Raw genomic sequence first — 11,907 nt, forward strand, 5'->3', positions numbered from 1 at the left:
CAATGTATAATATACATTATGTTATATATAATGTAATATAATGTATTATATATTATATAATATAACTATATTATTCTATATCATCTAATATACTATATTACATATAGCATAATATATAATATTGTACATAAGACACATAATATATACATATATGTATATAACATATACATATGATATGCACTATATAGAATATATTACATATATGCTATATTCTATATAGTATAACATATACTATTATATAAAATATAATATATACCATTCCATATTATACAACATAACATATATAGGTGATCAATATATGTAATATAAAATTTATTGTATATCACATATAAAAGATATATTATAAAATAGTGCATTAATATATTACATGATATATATTATGTATTAGACATTACATATAGTAGATATTGGGTTCAGTAGCTGTTAGGTTTTCTAGTATATATTATATTGTATATAGTATATGCTGTGTAGACTGTATTACACATGTATATGTAATATAGTATATATGCATGGCTTTCCGCTGTGGATCTTGTCTGCGCCTCTCTAGCCTTTCTCCCTGCCCCCTCCTGGTGCTGCACTTGCTCTGCTTGCTGCTCTGCTGGGTGGCTGGGTTCGGTGAGGGCAGGGGTGGCCCCAGCTCCCAGCAGTGGCTTTATGAGAAGAGGCAGTGACCTGAGCTGTCTCCTCGGGTCTCGCCCTCCACCCCGTCGGGAGGCCCAGATCCAGGCCCCGAGCTGTCCCAGTCCAGCCCAGTCCAGGTCTGTGCGCCAAATCTGCCTTTGTTCCCCATCAATCACCCAGTCTCAGGCATTTTGTTATCACAACATCACATGGATTAAGACACAGCTTCTGTGAAATTCTGTCTGCTCTTCCCTTTCCTGTCACACCCTCATGCTTTGCTTTTGCCTTTGTGCAGGGATCCACTCTGTGCCAGATGTGTGTGTGTGAGTTCACCTCCTGCCCTCACCTCCATGTTGGCCTCCAATTCCTCTACTCTTCTCTGCCTCCTTCTTCTCTGGGAGAGTTCTTCTATCCTCACAACTACAGTTCAGTCTGAAGGCTCCTCTTTTCTCCAGGACACACACACACACACACACACACACACACACACACACACACACACACACACGCACGCACAATTGATCTCGGAGTATCAGTCTCTAAATGTCCAACATGAAGGTCACTGCATCCCCCAACCACCAGGGCTTTTAAAAATTGAACTAATCTATTTATTTATTTTATTTATTTTTGTGCTTGCACTCAGGGAGTTGATGCTACCTCTTAGCTTTTTCATTCAAGGCTGATGCTCCACTACTTGAGCCATAGCTCCACTTCTGATTAATTGGACACATGAATCTCATGGACTTTTCTGCCTGGGCTGGCTTTGAACTGTGATTTTAAGATTTCAGCCTCCTGAGTAGCTGGGATTACAGGTGTGAGCCATCGGTGTCACCCAGCTGAACTTTCCTTCCTTCCTTCCTTCCTTCCTTCCTTCCTTCCTTCCTTCCTTCCTTCCTTCCTTCCTTCCTACTTTCCTTCCTTCCCTGTTTTCTTTTCTCTCTTTTTCTTTCTTTCTTTCTGTCTTTCTTTCTTTCTTTCTTTCTTTCTTTCTTTCTTTCTTTCTTTCTTTCTTTCTTTCTTTCTTTCTTTCCTTTCTTCCTTCCTCCTTCCTTCCTTCCTTCCCCACTTTATTTTCTTTCTTTCTTTCTTTTTCTTTCTTTCTTTCTTTCTTTCTTTCTTTCTTTCTTTCTTTCTTTCTTTCTTTCTTTCTTTTTGTTCTTTCTTTCTTTCTCCTTTCCTTCCTTTCTTCCCTCCCTCTCTACCTCCCTCCTCCCTCCCTCCCTCCTTCGTTCCTTTGTTCGTTCGTTCCTTCCTTCCTTCCTTTCTTCTTTCCTTCCTCCCTCCCTCCCTCCCTCCCTTCCTTCCTTTTTTTGGTTAGTAGGCCCAGGCACTATCCCTTAGCTTTTCATTCAAGGCTGGTGCTTTACCATTTGAGCCATAGCTCCACTTCCAGCTTTTTGCTGGTAAATTGGAGGAAAGAGTCTCTCAGACTTTCCTACTCAGGCTGGCTTTGAACCTTAATCCTCAGATCTCAGCTACCTGAATAGCTAGGATTATAGGTGTGAGCCAACTGTGTTCTCTCCCTCCCTCCCTCCCTCCCTCTCTCTTAACATATGTGAATAACCGCATTAAGTCATGAGACTCGCATGTCAGAGCAGTTGGCTTATCTTGATTGATGGGTCTGGAGTAATCACTCTCCCCACCCCCAACCTGATTCTCACAAGGAACCTTTCCGCCCCCATCCCACAGCTCTCGGTGGCCCAGGGCCGCAGCCTCTCTGTCTATCTCTGCACCCGACTCTGTGGTCGTGGGAGGACCCAGCCAGGCCTGTCCTGCCGTAGGTGGAAGCCAGTACTCAGCTCACACCTGGTCTGGAGCAGCCACTAAGTCAATATTTGTGGAATTGTGTCTGTGGTCAGTGAACTCTGTTTCTGAGTGCCTGCTTTGGGAGCCTGCCCAGGACAGAATTCCTCCTACCTCTTACCAGCCCTCTCCTACCTGTACCCAGGTCCTGCTGACCAACCAGTTCCACAGCTGATCTAACCTCCTGACATTCCTAACATGATTGGGGCTCTTGGGCCTGGGCCTCGACACACCTGTTATAATCCCTGACGCTGCTTGGTTTGCTCGTGTCTGCTGCTGTCTCCCATTTGGATGTTGCATCTCCACCCACTGGGCTGAGCCTCCTCGCCAGGCCTCCATTTTGTGTGTGTGTGTGTGTGCGTGTGTGTGTGTGTGTATGCGCGTGCGCGCGAGGATCTGGGTGCTGTCCCTGAGCTTTTTTTTTCCCCTCAAGGCTAGCTCTCTACCACAATGCCACAGCACCACTTCTGGCTTTTTGTTTTTTTATGGTAGAGATAAGAGCCTCTTAAACTTTCTTGCCTGGGTTGGCTTCGAGCTGTGATCCTCAGATCTCAGCCTCTTGAGTGGATAGAATTACAGGCATGAGCCGTGGTCTCTAGCAGTTTGTTGTTGTGTTTTTGTTTTTAAAGAAGAGAATACAGTAGAAACAGGGGGATCAGGGGAGGGGGGATTGGATGGGTAGAAGACTTTTCTTTTTCTGATTTGTGTTGGGAGGAGGCTGAATAACGATCCTTCCCCAGTGATTGCCCTGGCAGAATTCCTAGAGTCTGGGAATGTTTCCTTACCAGGCACAGAGGATTTCACAATGAGAGGGAACTAAGGATCACAGAAGGGGGCTTATTATGGATTACCTATGTGAGTTCACAATAACCAGGAGGGTCAGGGGAAAGTAGCTGTGGAACTTGGAGCCCCTGGGGCTGACATGCCCACTGGAAGGGGAGAAAGACATGTGTGTCCTCTGTACAACTATGGAAAGAGAATAAAAATATAATTAAAGCTAGATGCCGATGGCTTATGCCTATAATCCCAGCGACTCAGGAGGCTGAGATCTGAGGATTGCATTTTCTAGCTGGCTTGGATGGGAAAGTCCGTGAGACTCTTATCTCCAATTAAATACCAAAAAAAAAACCCTGGACATGGAGCTGTGATTCATGATAGAGCACTAGCCTTGAGCAAAAGAGCTCAGAAACATTGCCCAGGCCCTGAGTTCAAGCCCCAGGACTGGTACCAAAAAATAAAAAATAAATTAAGAAAGAGTTAGCTGGGTGCAGGTGGCTCACATCCCTAATCTTAGCTGCTCAGCAGTCTGAGATCTGAAGAATCATGGTTCAGAGGGAACCTAGGAAGAAAAATCCCTGAGATTCCATCCCCAGTTAGACCATCAAAAATGCTGGACTGGAAGTGTGTCTCAGGTGGTAGAGGACCAGACTATTAAACTGAGTTCAAAGTCCAGTCCTGTCCCCGCAAAAGACAAGATTACCAAAAACAACTTGTAAGTGTATATTCTGTGTGTGTGTGTGTGTGTGTGTGTGTGTGTGTGTGTGTGTGTGTGTGTGTGTGTGTGAAAAAGAGAGAGAGAGAGGCAGGGTATGTATGGGAGTTTTGGAGAGATTAGGATTCTCTGGGAATGAAGGCAATCATAGATCACACACTTAAGTTTTCTACTTTTTTTTTTTTAAGATGACCTGGGAGGGAACTGTTGGAAGAAGGGGAGTAAAAGAGGAAGAAAAAGCCAAGAACATTAGAAAACTCTGTTCTAGAAAGCGCACACACCTTTCTTGGGACAGGTGTTTGTGGAAGCAGGGCAGAGGAGACGTTCACAGGGAACAAGTCCACAACCTTCATCGGGTATTTACTGCAGGCGGAAGATGAGGACAGGCGTCATGGGCCCCTGCCACGGGGAAAGCCAGGCTCCAGCCGAGCAATTGCCATGACTATCCACTCCCAGCCTCTGTGGGACTCTGCTCAGATTCCTTCTGCACCCTCTGCCCCAGCTTCTTCCTTGTCTGTAGCCTATGAATGACAAATCTCTCCCCTAGAAGCTCCCTGAAGCAGCAGGGAGGGCAGATCCACACGACTGTGGCTTGTCTGGCCCAGTGCTCCAACATGGCGGTCTAGAGATCCGGAAGCCTAGATCCATCCCTGCCACAAGTTAGTGTGACTAATGAACACAGGAGGGAAACCCTAGGCCCTCTAAAGCTCCTAGCTCAATAACAAAGCCCTAAAGTCTTAGGGCCAGGAAATATGGAGCTGAATTACTGGACCTCTTCTTTTCCTTTCTTTTTTGGGGGGACTTACTAGGGTTTGAACTTAGGGACTATCATTTGCTAGGGATGCTAGGCCATCCCCAGCCCAAGGGCTGAGCTATTGGAAGGAGACTGTTCTTAAGGGAGACCCAAGACTCTGTGTTGGTAGAGAAACTTCTTCTCCTCATGGCAGACAGGAAGCAGAGCAGATCTGGAAGTGGCCAGGGCAGGACTCCCCCAGAGACACACCTACAGAGACCTTCTTTCCCCAGTAACCTCAGCTCACATTTATTTTATTATTTTGTCTTTTTTTCTTTTTCGGTCCGGTCGTGGGGCCTGAACTCTGGGCCTGGGCGCTGTCCCTCAGCTCTTCAGCTCAAGGCTAGCGCTCTACCACTTGAGCCACAGCGCCACTTCCGGCTTTTTTCTTTTTGCTTATATGGTGCTGAGGAATCGAACCCAGGGCCTCGAGCATGCAAGGCAAGCGCTCTACCATTGAGCCACCTTCCCAGCCCCTATTATTTTGTCTTTTGTGTGTATGTGTATGTCGGTCATAGGGCTTGAACTTAGGGCCTGGGCACTGTCCCTGAGCTTTGCTGTTCAAGACTAGTGCTCTACCACTTTGAGTCACAGCGCCACTTCCAGTTTTCTAGTGGTTTATTGGCGATAAGAGTCTCACAGACTTTTCTGCCCAGGTGGTCTTTGAACCACAATCCTCAGATCTCAGCCTCCTGAATAGCTAGTGTTATGGGCGTGAGCCACGGGTGCCTGGCCAGCCCACACTTTTCATCACTACCACTAATGCCAACATGTCAACAGTTCATTATGATTTAAATCCGTTGCTTAGGTCAGAGCCCCTGAGATTCTGTCATTTCCTCCAAGCCTACAGGCTAGGAGTCATGTGCTCAGTCCCTACCTGTGTGTGCATGGGGGAGGGAGGCATTCCTGCTGGAACCACAATCACATATCTGATAAAGTACTTAGATAACATTTATTGCTAACATTTTCCCCCTCAAAAAACAACTACCTACCATTTCTAGAACAAGTTTGCTAAACTATAGCTATAATCATAATTAGAATATAATTCCTAAAAGTTAGGAATTTCTGTAATTCCTCAAACAGAGCTGATGGGTCAAAAATTGTGAAAAAAAAATAAGAATATTGATAATTTGTTCCAAAAGACTTTCTAAACATGATAACAATATATGTGCTTTTATTAGTGTATATTAATTGTACATGGTGTACAATTACACATGCTTATAGTGTACTGTGATCAGATTCACCCTTTTATTACCTTTTTTAACTGACCTATTCCACTCTTTTTTTTTTTTTTTTTTGTCAGTCCTGGGGCTTGAACTCTGGGCCTGGGAGCTGTCCCTGAGCTTTAGTCCTCAAGGCTAGTGCTCTACCACTTGAGTCACAGCTCCACTTATAGCATTTTTTCCCTTGATTAATTGGAGATAAGAATCTCATGGATGGGGCTGGGAAGGTGGCTCAGTGGTAGAGCGCTTGCCTTGTATGCCTGAGGCCCTGGGTTCAATTCCTCAGCACCACATAAGCAAAAAGAAAAAAGTCAGAAGTGGCGCTGTGGCTCAAGTGGTAGAGTGCTAGCCTTGAGCTGAAGAGCTGAGGGACAGCACCCAGGCCCAGAGCTCAGGCCCCACGACCCGACCCCCGCCCCAAAAAAGAATCTCATGGACTTTCCTGCTCAAGCTGGCTTTGAACTGTGATTCCAAGTAGCCAAGACTACAGCTGAGAACCATTAGTGCCTAGTTATCATTACCGTATTTTCATAATCTCATCTAATCCACTCTTCACATCCATCTTCCATCACCCTCTCCTTTTGCCCCCACCCCTCCAACTGCTCCCATCATGCTGTTTTCTTCCTTCCCTTTCTCCTTCTTCCCTCTCTCCCCTCCTCTTTTCTTCCTCTCACTTTCTTTCCTTCTCTCTCTCTCTCTGTCCTTTCTTTGTAGTTTTAGATTCTGCATTTGAGGGAAAACGTATGTGTCTACGCCTGGATAATTTTCCTTCGTGTGATTATTTCCAGTCCTTTCTCTTTTCTTGCAAGTGACATGATTTCATTCTTCTTCGTGGCTCAGTGATACTCCATTGTGCATATGCATCATACTTTCTCTAGCTAGTCATCTGTTGATGGGCACCTGTACTGTTTCCATTGCCTGGCTATTGAGAAGCGTGCTATTGTGACCATGAGTAGCAGTTCTACTGTATGCTGACTTACATTCCTCATGACATGGGCCCAGGAACATAACATAGTAGTTGCGTCTTTGGTTTTTAAACAATTTCTATTCTTACCAGGTGTATATGAGATGTCCTGGCTGATCGTTAGTCTTCAGAAAATATTAGCTACTTCTATTAGTTTGCGTCACTGAAACTGTGCTAATATTGGGTATTGAAATTGAAAATTCCAGCCAGGCACCAGTGGCTCATGCTTATAATCCTAGCAGCTCAGGAGGCTGAGATCTGAAGGATCATGGTTCAAAGCCAGCCTGGGCAGGAAAGTCCAGGAGACTCTCTTCTCCAATGAAGCACTAAAAAGTTGGAAGTGGAGCTGTGGCTCAAATGGTAGAGCACCAGCAATGAACAACAACAACAAAAATAGCTCAAGGTCAGCACCCAGTCCCTGAGTTCAAGCCCCCGTACTGGCGAGTGCTCACGTGGACTCACACACAAATAAAATTTCCAACATGAAATGTGAAATGAAATATGTTACATTTATTTATTTAATCAGTACTGGGGTTTGAACTCAAGAACTCATGCTTGCAAACTGGCTTGATATCACTGACCCATGCCTCCAGCCTTGATTTCACTGGTTCTTTTTAGGGTTGAGTCTTGATTGTCACCTGATCAGGCACCTGATCTGGAATCCAACTGCGTTTAGGCTCCCATTACTGGAATGACAGGTGTGCATCACCATGCCCAGCTTCTTTCTGTATGCATGGAGTCTTATGGACTTTTCTACCCAGGCTGGCTATATATCTTCATCCTCCTGCTCTCAGCCTCTCCAGTAGCTTGAGATGACAGGCATCTGTCATCCACTGCATCCAGCTATGTGTTGGAAGAGAATTCAAGCACTTCTCTGCCTGAGCTAGCCTCAAACCAAGATCCTTCCATTTTCTCAGCCTCCCAAGTAGCTAGTTATAGGTGTGAGCCCAACTTCTAGCTTCCTCTGCTTCTCAGTGCCAGCTTTATCACATCATCAATTCTTCAGTCTCCTGTGTCTGTTTGGGGACTATCTTCTCCTTACACTGACATTTGTTTTGTTTGGGTTGGGTTGGGTGATTAGCGTATCTTAGAGCATATCATGAGAGTTTCATTGCGACATTTCTACCCATGCACACCATGTGTCCTGATCAACCTCCTCCTCCTCAATCACTCTCGACTCCCACTGCCCTTTCTCCAAACAGTTCCCCAGGTTTCGCTGTGCTATTTTCATACATTCAGATAAACTACACCCACCACGTTTGTGCAGCCTTGTGAAGAATAATCTTTCTTCTTCATAAGATGCTTTCTTCCCTCCTTCTTCCCTCCTTCCCTCCCTCTCTTCCTTCCTTCTTTCCATTTCATCCTTTCTTTCTTCCTTTCTCTTCCTTCCTTTTGCTTTCGCTCTCTCTTCCTTCCTTCCTTTCTCTTTCTTCCATTCTTCCTTTCTCTCTTTCTTTCTTTCTTCTTTCCTTTCTCTTCCTTCCTTCCTTCCTTCCTTTCTTCCTTCCTTCTTTCCTTTCTCTCTCTATTGCTTCCTTCCTTCCATCCTTCCCTTCCTCCCTTCCTTCCTCCTCCTCCTCTTCTTCCTCCTTCTCCTCCTCCTTCTCTTCCTCTTTGTCCAACTCCTCCTCCTCCTCTTCCTCCTCCTTCTCCTTCTTCTTCTTCTTGTGCCAGTCCAGGGGCTTGAACTCATGATCTGAACACTCTCCTTTAGCTTTTTCATTCAAGGCTAGCTCTCTACCGCTTGAGCCACACAGCTCCACTTCCAGCTTTTTGGTATTGCAAATAAGAATTTCACAGGCTGCCCAGGCTGGCTTTGAACCATGATTCTCAGATGCCAGCCTCCTGAGTAACTAGGATGACAGGTGTCGGCCCCCAATGCCTGGTTGCTGTGGTTATTATTATTTCTTTTTCTTTTAGGTAAGCTCTTACATTTTGACCTGGATGGATGAAACCTTGTTCCTCGTGATGCCGGGCGTAAGCCACCAAGCCCTGGCAAGCCCAGGGCTTGAGGATTGATGTGAGGTCCCATGGCTGTGTTCTGGAGAAACAATAGCACAGGGAGCTGGCAAGATTGCTCAACATTTCTGGGTGCCAGTTTGGCAAGATGGATTGAAAAACCTCAACTGTATTCATGCTCTAATAAAAGATAGAATGATAGATGTGTCCAAACATTCATCTTGAAGGATATTTATTTATAATAGTGGTATATGGAAAACAAGTAGTCAAATAGTAGGGTACTGTTTAAACAGATTCTGTGAACTCATCTACTGAAATACAAAACCACCACGGCTAATCATGGGGCAGAATTCTCTGAACTCGGAAACTAACAGCATAGGGCCTTAGGTAAGAAGCTTCCGGCTTGGCCCCGCATTGCAACTGGAGAAAAAATTCTGATACTCACCATGGCTGGTTAATTTTATTGCAATCAGGCACTGAGACATTTGTATCTGCCCCCCACCCCCATCTCTCTTTCCTTTTCTTTTTTTTTTTTTTTTGCCAGTCTTGGAGCTTGAACTCAGGGCGCTGTTCCTAACCTTCATTTGCTCAAGGCTAGTACTCTACTACTTGAGCCACAGTACTACTTCTGGCTTTGTCTGTGTATGTGGTACTGAGGAATTGAACTCAGGGCTTCATGCATGCTAGGCAAGCGCCACTGAGCCACCTTCCCAGGCCCCTTCCTTCCTTCCTTCCTTCCTTCCTTCCTTCCTTCCTTCCTTCCTTCCTTCCTTCCTTTTCCTGGGGCTTGAACTCAGGGCCTGGGTACTGTCCCTTAGCTTTTTCACTAAAAGGCTAGTGGTCTACCATTTGAGCCACAGCTCCATTTCTGGCTTTCTGGTGGTCAATTGGACTTTCCTGCTCAGGCTGACTTTGAACTGTGATCCTAAGATCTTAGCCTCCTGAGTTGCTGGGATGACAGGCATGAGCCATTGGTCCCTGGGAATATTTGTGTCTTTTGAAATGAAATTTAAAAGTTTATTTTGAGACAACTATAGGTTCCCATGCAATTGTAAGAAATAGGAATTTCCATTTCGTCTAACGGCAGAATCTGTCTTTTAAAGAATGTGGCAGTTGGGCACCAGTGGCTCACACCTGTAATCCCAGCTATCAAGAGGCTGAGGTTTGAAGGGCCTGGTTTTCCTGAGACTCTCATCTCCAGTTAACCACCAAAAAGCCCGAAGTAGAGTTGTGGCTCAAGTGGTAGAGTGCTAACCCTGAGCACAAAAACTCAGGGACAGCACTCAGGCTCTGAGTTCAAGCCCTAGGACTGGCACAAAAACAATTAATTCATTCATTTAAAAAAGAACATGAGATAAATGAAACTGTGCAGTATACAATCTTTGGAGACTTTCTCCCCCTTAGCATGATGCTGTGCAGGTTGATGCAGATTTTTTTTTTTATTGTGGGGCTTGAACTCAGAGCTTGGGCATTGTCCCTGAGCTCTTTTCCTTTTTTTTGGGGGGGGGTCCGGTCGTGGGGCCTGAACTCTGGGCCTGGGCGCTGTCCCTCAGCTCTTCAGCTCAAGGCTAGCACTCTACCACTTGAGCTACAGTGACACTTCCAGCTTTTTTCTTTTTTGCTTCTGTGGTTCTGAGGAATCGAACCCAGGGCCTCATGCATGCAAGGCAAGCGCTCTACCACTGAGCCACCTTCCCAGCCCCCCTGAGCTCTTTTCTTAAGGCGAGTGCTATATCACTTTGAGCCACAGTTACACTTTTGGTTTTTGGTGGTTCATTAGAGATAAGAGCCTCATGAAGTTGCATTCTCCAGGCTGGCTTTGAACCATGATACTCAGATCTCAGCCTCCCGAGAATTGGGGATGAGCCACTGGCACCGGGCTTCATTCAGATTTTTGTGTACCATTATAATTTACAGAGAAGAGTATATTCCAAGATAGGTATGCACCAGTCTGTCCATCCATTCATCTGTTGAGGGCCACATACATATAGTATATGTGTGTGTGTGTGTATACATATACATATATGTATACATATGTGTATATATATATATATATATACACATATACACTATGACATTCATGTTTAGGTTTCTGTGTGAACATAAAACATTTCATTTTTCTATAATAAAAATACTTGAAACAGGGCTGGGAAGGTGGCTCAGTGGTAGAGCACTTGCCTTGTATGCCTGAGTACCTGGGTTCAATTCCTCAGCACTACATAAGCACAAAGAAAAAAAAGCCGGAAGTGGCACTGTGGCTCAAGTGGTAGAACGCTAGCCTTGAGCTGAAGAGCTGAGGGACAGCGCCCAGGCCCAGAGTTCAAGCCCCACGACCGGACCCCCCCCCCAAAAAAAAAACAAAAAAAACCTTGAAATATACTCTGCTACCTTCTTCTGACCTTCCTAGATTTTGCTAAGAAATCCACTATTATTTCAACTTTTCTTTGCCCCTTAGGTAAGGTATTATTCCCCCTCCCATTTCCTTTTCTTAATAAAGGTGATGTACAAAGAGGTTACAGTTACATAAGTCAGGTAATGAGTACATTTCCTTTTGAACAGTGTCACCCCCTCCCTCCTTCTCTCCCAGATTCTCCCCTCCTCGATCCCCTCCTCCCCTCCCCATTTTCATTTTAAAAATTTATTTTTAGTCAGGCACCAGTGGCTGACACCTGTAATCTTAGCTACTCAGGAGGCTGAGATCTGAGGATCATGGTTCATTTCATTGCAATCCTCTAAGTGTTTGGCAGGAAGAGTAACTTTCCAAACATATCCCTGGACATTTTTACACTTTGATATTCTGAGAGATGGGATCAAGGATTTGTGTGCTAGGGCTGACTTCAAACTTTGACCCTCAGATCTCAGCCTAGGGTTAAGACGATCGGTGTGAGTCACTGGCGCTGGCTCTACTAGTTTTTGTTATGGGCATTTTTTTTACGTTTCCTCTAGCAACCACAAAGCATTTGACTTAGTTGCTTTTTCTCTCTCTTTTTTTTTTTTTTGTCGGTCATGGAGCCTGAACTCCGGGCCTGGGCGCTGTCCCTCAGCTCTTCAG

The sequence above is a fragment of the Dipodomys merriami genome, unplaced genomic scaffold (genome assembly GCF_024711535.1).
Source record: "Dipodomys merriami isolate MVZ:Mamm:240054 unplaced genomic scaffold, mDipMer1.0.p SCAF_62, whole genome shotgun sequence".
NCBI lineage: Eukaryota > Metazoa > Chordata > Mammalia > Rodentia > Heteromyidae > Dipodomys > Dipodomys merriami.